Source organism: Coregonus clupeaformis, chromosome 21 (assembly GCF_020615455.1).
Source record: "Coregonus clupeaformis isolate EN_2021a chromosome 21, ASM2061545v1, whole genome shotgun sequence".
In the NCBI taxonomy this organism is placed as follows: Eukaryota; Metazoa; Chordata; class Actinopteri; order Salmoniformes; family Salmonidae; genus Coregonus; species Coregonus clupeaformis.
The window spans coordinates 42,467,990-42,477,727 of NC_059212.1; the positions used below are offsets into that span (position 1 = coordinate 42,467,990).

The following is a 9,738-nucleotide window of genomic DNA, read 5'->3' on the forward strand; positions in this document are numbered from 1 at the left end:
TGTCGCTGGGCAATACGGACTTTCATCTCCCTCCAAAGATTTTCTATTGGGTTCAGGTCTGGAGACTGGCTAGGCCACTCCAGGACCTTGAAATGCTTCTTACGGAGCCACTCCTTAGTTGCCCTGGCTGTGTGTTTCGGGTCGTTGTCATGCTGGAAGACCCAGCCACGACCCATCTTCTATGCTCTTACTGAAGGAAGGAGGTTGTTGGCCAAGATCTCGCGATACTTGGCCCCATCCATCCTCCCCTCAATACGGTGTGCAGTCGTCCTGTCCCCTTTGCAGAAAAGCATCCCCAAAGAATGATGTTTCCACCTCCATGCTTCACGGTTGGGATGGTGTTCTTGGGGTTGTACTCATCCTTCTTCTTCCACCAAACAGGCGTAGTGGAGTTTAGACCAAAAGCTCTATTTCTGTCTCATCAGACCACATGACCTTCTCCCCATTCCTCCTCCTGGATCATCCAGATTGTCATTGGCAAACTTCAGACGGGCCTGGACATGCGCTGGCTTGAGCAGGGGGACCTTTGTGCGCTGAGGATTTTAATCCATGACGGCATAGTGTGTTACTAATGGTTTTCTTCTGAGACTGTGGTCCCAGCTCTCTTTAGGTCATTGACCAGGTCCTGCCCTGTTGTTCTGAGGTGAGATCTTGCAGTGGAGCCCCAGGCCGAGGGTGATTGACCGTCATCTTGAACTTCTTCCATTTTCTAATAATTGTGCCAGCTGAGTTGTTGCCTTCTCCCTCAAGCTGCTTGTCTATTGTGCCCTGTAGACTTCCCAGCCCCTTGTGCAGGTCTCACAGTGTGTATCCTGATGTCGCTCGCAGCTCTCTAGGTGCTTGGCCATTGTGGGAGAGGTTGGAGTCTGTTTGATTGAGTGTGTGGACAGGTTGTCTTTTTACACAGGTAGCGAGTTTCAAACAGGTGCAGTTAATACAGATAATGAGTGGAGAACAGGGAGGGCTGGCTTAAGAAAAAACACTAAAGGTCTGTGAGCCAGAAATTCTTACTGGTTGGTAGGTGATCAAATACTTATGTCATACAATAAAATGCTATATGAATTACTTAAAAAAATCATACAAGTGTGATTTCTGGATTTTCTGTTTTAGATTCCGTCTCTCACAGTTGAGTGTACCTATGATAAAAAGTACAGACCTCATACCTGCACTTTGTAAGTAGGAACTGCCAAAATCGGCAGTGTAACAAAATACTTATTCTCCCCACTGTGATATTGAAGCAACATCTAAGACATCAGTCAGGAAGTTAAAAGCTTGTGTCGCAAATGGATCTTCCAAATGGACAATGACCCCAAGCTTACTTCAAAGTTGATGGAAAAAATGGCTTAAGGGCGACAAAGTCAAGGTATTAGAGTGTCCATCACAAAGCCCTGACCTCTAATCCCTATAGAAAATGTGTGTGCAGAACTGAAAAAGGCGTGTGCGTAGCATGAGGCCTACAAGCCTCAGCTCCAGTTACACCAGCTCTGTCAGGAGGAATGGGCCAAAATCCACCCAACTTATTGTGGGAAGCTTGCAGAGGCTACCCGTCGCGTTTTGACCAAGTTAAACAATTTAAAGGCAATGCTACCAAATACTAATGTGAGTGTATGTAAACGTCTGACCACACTGGGAATGTGATTAAGAAATAAAAAGCTTAAATAAATAATTATATCTACTATTATTCCAGACGTTTCACATTCTTATAATGAAGTGGTGATATTACAAATTTGCTAAATGTATGATGTATTCGCAATTCTAGCTAGGTGGCTAACGTTGCTGCTAGCTGGATAGCGATTAGCTAACTAGGGTTAAGGTTAGGGTTAACTAATCAGAGTTAAGGTTAGGGTTGGGAGGGGGTTAGCTAAAGGGTGCTTAGCGTTAGGATTGAGGGAAGGTTAGCTAACATGCCTAAGTAGTTGCAAAGTAGCAAGTAGCTGAAGAGTTGCGAATTAGGTAAAATGATCATTTTGTCCGTGATTAGATTCAAACTACGCACCTTTGGGTTGCTCGGTGTTCGCGTTGTGTGCCCTACCACATCCACCCCGACCAACCACCCTACTTAGTTTTTTCTTAATACATCTGTCTCATTGTTTCCTTACAAAGCGTTACATATAACACTAATTTGGGTATCCTGGAATTACTCTTTTACTTATTACGTCCCTTAGTCTATGAACCAGGTACTGGTGCTGGGTAAGGTTCGGGCGATGCCTTGGCCCTTACAAGGACCCCAGGACCAATAAAGCAAAATATAGCCCTTATAACGCAAAGATCCACTAGCATATTTCTTCGGTAGATATGCAGGTGTTCTTTTCGGCTTATGCATATTTCTTTTGGCGCTAAAACCCACCACTGATAGTGCGGCATAAGAGCTCTATTATTCATGTCATCAACGCTGGAGTTTGCTAAGCGTCATTGGCACTTGGATTGGAACCGAGTGATATGATCCAGATGCCATGAAAAGCTCTTTGGCCTACTTTTGCGCACCAGTGGTGGGTTTTGTGTTGAAAAAAGATACATATGCAGAAAATGCTTCCTATACCCTGACAATCTATGCCGTGGAATGTTAGTATCTTCACAAGTTAGACACTGAAAATCCAACGTCAGAGAAGAGGGGTGGTGGCGGGAAGTCACAAGACAGTGATGTCCACAAAGTTTAAAATGCATTGAACCATCATTACTGCCTTTCTGTGTCTCTCTCTCCCCCCCCTCTCAGCAACACCTTGTTATTTCCCAAAACCCTTATCTCACTCCTAATCTCAATCCATTTGTCGCGTTCTTGACTGTCCATGTACATTCCAAGAGATATCTGAATATTTGAGAAGTAGAGGGCCGACGCTGGCAGTCTGGCTGAACCCAACAGGTGCCACTGACTTCACTCAAACACCCACATGGACAGCCACACATCCCCCATTTCTGCCCCTTCCAATACAGCTGTTGGATTTCCAAATCCAAACAGCGAGAAAGGTCTTTTTTTGTTGTTGTTGAGGAACCAATCCAAAGCTGAAGCTGCAAATTCTGTGCATATACTGCACCTTTGTAACAACGAACTCCTGTCCAGACCAGTGTGTCACGGCTTTCCCTCACTGTACCATGCTTGGGTTGCATCAGCTCGGCTGCAACACGAGCAGTCACTGTAGCCAATGTAATAGCAAAAACAGTGAATTTAATTAATCATAACTGACATTAAATTGGCTTGTTCTTTATTGACGTCGTGCTCTGGCCTAAGTTTACGTCATCATTGGTAGCAAACTCAGTAAGCCTGGGGCTATGTGGTCCTCTGTTAGCCTCACTTTCACTTTTTAAGGTCCCAGTTAGTCTTTCATTACTGTCATTTGCCACACAGGTACCAACTGCTATACGTTCCTGCTTAAAACTCATCCTAACATTTCTACACTTGCCAAATGGGCGTTCTTTTTACAGTATTACACAACCTCGAACCCACAGCTTGCAACCATCTGGCTGGGTGAAAAAGGAGGTGTGTTTATTATTTCTAGATGAGGTGTGTACCACTGAATAAATAGAGTGGGGATGAGGCTAGTGGCTAGACGGAGAGGTGAAGACAGGTCGCGGCTTCGGTGGGGATTCTGGCATTGATACAAAGGGACATATGGCACAATATGGCCTGCTTTGAGATACTGTGACATGTATTACGTAGCACCCATCTCATTGACTAGGCTGGGCTAAGAAAGACTGTTTCTCTGCATTTTATGACAAATCATGTGATGGGAAGCCAGTGACTATTTATTTTCTTGTTTTCATGCTTTGCCCATTAATTTACCAAGATATGAATTGCAGGAGTGTGAGGTTTGATTGGTCTCAGAGCATACATTGTTTATGGGCGTTTAAAATACTTTTCTGGATGTTGAAAATACATATTATTTTTGGTAATTGTTTCTATGGCCAAATTCCAGCCATACATAATACACTTATAATCTTGTCAATGAGCGAAAGCAGTATGTGCATGTTCAAAGCTACATTTCCAATTTTAAATAGGATTTCAGTATGGAATTAAAAATGCGATTGCAGTGGCTATGGAATAGTTGTAATTGCTCCCATCTGTCACTTGCCCTTATCAAAAGCATCAGAACTGGCAGTGGCCATCCATGCAAAGTTCTGAAGAACCAACATAACACTTCTACAACATTCTCGGTAACAGTTAACAATCAGAATTCATCCCTATAGTTTCAACACTTTACATAAGTTATTCTACCTCCAAAGCCGGAAATAATTAACTCGGAATTCATTCACTTAAAATAAAAGAGATAGTAAATGGAGCCAAATAAAGAAAAGAACATTGTTGCTCTCTGGAGCTCGCATATCGTTTTCAAATGCATTCAGTGGGGCAGCTCGAAGCAACCATTTGCATCAGTGAAAACAGTCAAACAAAAATGCACGTATATTTACTCCGTTTGCTTCTTGGATGCTACAAGTAAACTGAAAGATTCAGTTTTCTGGAGGGCTCTCGTGCAGATATCCAACAACAGGTGAAGGTGGAGTTTTATTGCCAGCCTTTCCCGTCAGACATTTTGTAGTCCTTTATCCCTGGTCTAGATGTTGCATGCGTCAAGCAATGGTTGCATTCCATGTCAAAGACTTGTGTCATCGACTGACAGATTGCCCATACTACATATGTGTGTTTAGTTGAGTGCGTAAAAATCCTATTTAGGTCAAATTAAGATCCTACATCTGTGCCCAGGACACTAGGCAAACGCCAACTTCGGTAGTGTGATGCTTGTGTGGTTTGTTTATCTATCTTAGTTGAGATGCACCGACTGTAAGTCACTTTGAATAAGTGTGTGTTCTAAATGACCAAAATGTAAATAATGAACAGTTTCAAAGCACACTGGGTGTGATTTATTGTGCTCCGCCCCAAATCTAACCAAATTTTGTCAGTCTGGGCCAAATCCAGACCAATGTAGATGTCCATGTTTCGCGGTACAGTACGTACAGTATAGTTAGAGCATAGTAGAGTACTGTAGTGTTCCAAGCTTATGAAATATCGCGTCTATGTTTGGGTAAAAAATCAACCAGACGGACTGACCAGAGTTTGAACCACTTTCTATGTGCAGTGATGTAATCGGCGTCGGTGGTCTCAGTGAGACTCTCCATTCATATTAGCCTTTATCTACGCTTTCAGATGAATCGAAGCATTGTGGTTATACGTTGCGACACTCTTTATCCCCACTCGCCTGCGGTGCTGCAGGTGGTTGTAAGTGATTATTTTATTATTTTTGTTGGCCTGTGACTCTTCTATCCATTTTGTGACTCTGCATAACTTTTCCTTCTTCAATTTTAACAGTGTGGTGTTACCACCTGATCCTAGTTGTGGGTAAGTATTGGTTTTACCCTCCTGGTTTCGTCGGATTTTCTATTCATAATTTGAAGTGATTGCTGATGCGGTGTATAATGGACTATAGAATTGATGTATTAGCATATTATATTACCCTTATAAAACTATGGTACATTTGTGTGACCCATGGATGATTGATTCCATGTTAAGATGAACGCTTGGACCAGTGCTCAGTGAACAATGCAATGGATCCCGTCAGTCTCCCATCAACATCGCTCTCTGTATTTCGCAGTGGGTGACACAACCTGGTTAGCCTTCACTACAAATACGGAAAAACCACAATAAGAAGATCAAGAACACAGTACAAAACTGGTGAGAGAATGGGGATGCTTGGTTCTCAATCCATACACAAAAGTCCCCACTTGGGATAATGTAACAACCAAACCAAACCTAATGTGGGAAATGGTCAATTCCTCTCTTTTCGTTCCCCTCTCTTTCTTTCAGTCAAGTGGACTGACAGTGGTTGTCCGGGGTCTACAGGCGGGGGCCCTGTGTGAGTGCCTATGGCAGCCTGAGATTCACCTCTGGGCGGGTAGCTCGTCTGGTGGGACGCTCATGGATGAACCCTACCCATGGAGGTATGGAAGGGGTTCAACACCAACCCCACCACCCTTCATGGATTGGTGCAAGCATAGCTGGAGGAGTTTCCACCATATTCCAAACACTAATCCATTCCTTTTTAAAGTTGTGAGGTGGGAGTGTGTTGTCACTTTGGGAGAGGGGTAGAGAATCTGAATGTAGGCCATGTGCCTTGGGGTGACACTTCTCATGCACTGATGCACATATAACATACTGCAATGGATCAATGTCAAGGTCTTTATTTAGCCTTAGTCCAGCCAAACAGCAGCCCCACCACTTGGTTTACTATAAAGCTGACGGATGGGGAATTGTTACCACTCTCAAATTCATAGATGGTGCAATAGTTCGACTGTTGTACTGAGCTCATGAGGCATTTATAAGTTCTGTTTCTCAAGAATCAGTGGGCATATACCATTAATTGAAATTACCCTTGAACAGCTGTAAATATGGCAGATTGTAGGCTACCTTAAATGTATCATTCCAACGTTTGTATTTTCCAATGGATTCAGATAACTTTTAGACCAACTGTTGTGCTTTACCTTTCAGTTGCACATAGTAAATGCCAAGTCTTCGCAGCAACGGGTAACACGGCCTCGGCCGTTGCAGACAGCACGGGACTGGCTGCTCTTGGCTTCTTCATAGAGGTGAGCGGATGCTTAACCTTCCTAGAAATGTTATCAATTTTTCCATAGTAGATTGGCATTTAAATGTTTTATTGCAGTTTTTTATGACTAAAGTCTTTGTTTTTCAAACAGGCCATGCCGGGTAATGCGACTGGTTCACCAGCAGCCTGGAATACTCTGACATCCTACTTGGCCAACATCACACTAAAAGGTGAGAGCAGAGATTTGACTGGCTCTGATTTGATCAAGAACTAGTTTCTCAAAATATTTCCCCCAATTTGGGATTAGTTTTTCTCTTTTGAATTCAAAATAAGTAATTTTCTTGTTCCATTTCAGTAGCATATGATTTTAGTATACATTTTATCTCTCTATCTTCCTCAAGATGAGCATGTAAACATTACTCATGCTATTTCATTGGATGAGCTCCTGGAAGGGGTGGACCGTACCAAATACTACCGTTACCTTGGCTCCCTGACCACTCCAAATTGCAATGAGGTTGTGGTTTGGACCGTGTTCAAGGACCCTATCAAAGTCAGCCAGGACTTGGTGAGTTTGTGCAACAATTTCATAATAAACTGAACACCATTTCTACTCACCAGAAAGAAGTCATGAACATACAGATCCCATATCTCAAATTGAGCCAGTTTCACACAGCAGGAAATAGACCTGCAGCAACAGGAATTATGGATTGTTATGTGTATTATAATTAAAGGAACATTTTTATAAGGGTTGGCGAAAAAAATTGTTAGGGCAAATCAAGTCGGAAATTTTAATGTGGAGATTACAAACTGTAGAAGCCTTTTTAAACCTTGAGTACACTAAAAGTTGGCATTTCGCGCTGTGCAGGAAAATTCATATGCACGGCGTATGTACACACGTTTTAGGAATTTCTTATTTTCATCACATTTTTAACCAAAATGCAATGACATGCCGTAAAGTTATTTTTGTGATCTATTTATGTATTTACTTGGAGAGCAATTGCCTCAAAGTTCAGTTGATTTCACATTACTTGGCAGCTCAACTAAAACTAGATGTTGATGAACTGACGTCTATGCTCAGTGGGTAAAGCCATTGGGTCAGCCTGATATCACACTTATGTCTTTGATCCAATCTGCAATTAATTAACCTTCTCCCCTCAGATTGATCTCTTCAGCACAACATTGCACACTGACCACAACGCCACCTCTGCCTCAATGACCAACACCTTCAGGAACATCCAGCCTGTCAACGACTGGGTGGTGACAACCCAGGGCCGCACAGCGTCGGGAGCCTCCACAACGTGCTCCTCTCTGGGCCTTATGGCCCTGGCCTGCATGCTGCTGAGGGTTTAGTGTCGGAAAGTAACGCCTCACCTGAAGTGCACTTCCATATCTCCATGAACCCTCAAGCTACCAACATATTTACCTTACATCGATTACCAACAGGGGTCATCTTGACCCCAAGGAGAAACTATTGGAAAAAGCAACAATCATAGCGAAATGTGTTAACTTATTTATCTTCAAAACATAATTATTTATACATGTAATTAATGTTATCTGAAATAAAATGACCTAAACCGACTGTTATTTTATAATGTGCATCTTGAGTACAATCCACCTTAGTACTAAAACGCATATCTACCATCATTTGATTAAAGTATCATTTAGTTTTCAGAATTTTGAAGTAGATATTAGTGTTGTCATATTAATAATAATAAATAATAATATGCCATTTAGCAGACCCTTTTATCCAAAGCGACTTACAGTCATGTGTGCATACATTTTTATGTATGGGTGGTCCCGGGGATCGAACCCACTACCCTGGCGTTACAAGCACCATGCTCTACCAATTGAGCTACAGAGGACCACATTAATGTGGTAGTACACAAAAATTCAACATAATACATTTTACAGACAAATGTAATTCAATTTACTTTTAAAAGTGATCCTGAGAGACATTGACCAAAGATATGGCTTAGTTTTCTTTTTTTTTATTAGCATTGCTGTTGGTGAAACAATGGGAGTTGTAGGGGTCATGGCAACATGCTTGAAAATACATGCCAGAATCCTCTAAGTCACTTCAAATCAAATGGTATAGCACCCACAATGTCATAACAAGTTGCAAATGTATAATACTGGAGAATATTAAAGGAATTCAGGTATTCATATAACATTTTCAGTAGAATAGAAAAATATCTGAGAATACACACCAATAAACACACTGTGTACATTCAGAGTGTAGCTGGTTTCTGTATTATAGTTCCTCCAAGTATTCATACCACCGACAGACTTTTATGAGTTGGTTTGATTGCAACTAAGCATACATCTAAGGTAGTTATGATTTTGATGGGGATTTTTTATTATTACACTAACTTGATTTCTACGGGGCCGTGGAAATCGACTCTAGGGGGTTAAGCAATATAATCCAGCCAACCACCTGCAGCTGTATGCAAGGTTCTTTGTATCAAGTAGCCAGCAAAGACGGCAACATGTAGCCTATTGACCACACCTGACGCCGTCATAACAAACTAAAATGGGGCATGGTAATCTCTACATATTCCCCCAAATGCTTCTGGAAGAAAAGAAAAGACCAAACAGTATCTCTTGCAAAACAACACTTTCAAATTAAAACATCAATATCAACTAAGAATATAAAAAATGATATAAATGATGTATGAATCACATTATCCTATTTCCCCCTTTGATTCATAACATCATACTAAAATCACACTAATATTGAATTTTTTTTTTTGGAAAAATGATCAAATAATCAAAAAGGATATTTATCTATCAATACTCCATCCAGTCCCACTTGTCCCTCTTCATCCAGATCAGGAACAGTCAACAACGGCATCTGAGTGTTGTCTCCAGGCATCACAACTCCAACCTATCTCAATATTATAGCTTTCTCAAAGGTCAGTAACAAATCACAAAAGAAAACATCACACACAGTGCTATCAAAGCTGCCATTAAAATCTGAACCATCACTGCTCCCACTGGGCCTAACTAATCTTTCAACCAAGACTTCACTGACCATCCAGCTCCTTCAGATCTACCAAATGCATCCCTTATATTCTTCAATGCACCTATAACTATCTGGAATCAAAGTATAGGTAATATTATCAATATGATCTTCCCAAATTTTACACCATACCATGGAAAAATCCCAGTCCCCACTTCTCTCCTAGACTTATCCTCCAATGGTAGG

The 9,738-nt window shown here is 41.6% G+C and overlaps 1 pseudogene; it reads left to right on the forward strand.

The window, feature by feature from the left end:
* Positions 1–5,922: 5,922 nt before the first annotated feature.
* LOC121534734 lies at positions 5,923–7,946 on the forward strand (annotated as a pseudogene).
* The last annotated feature ends 1,792 nt before the right edge of the window (positions 7,947–9,738 follow it).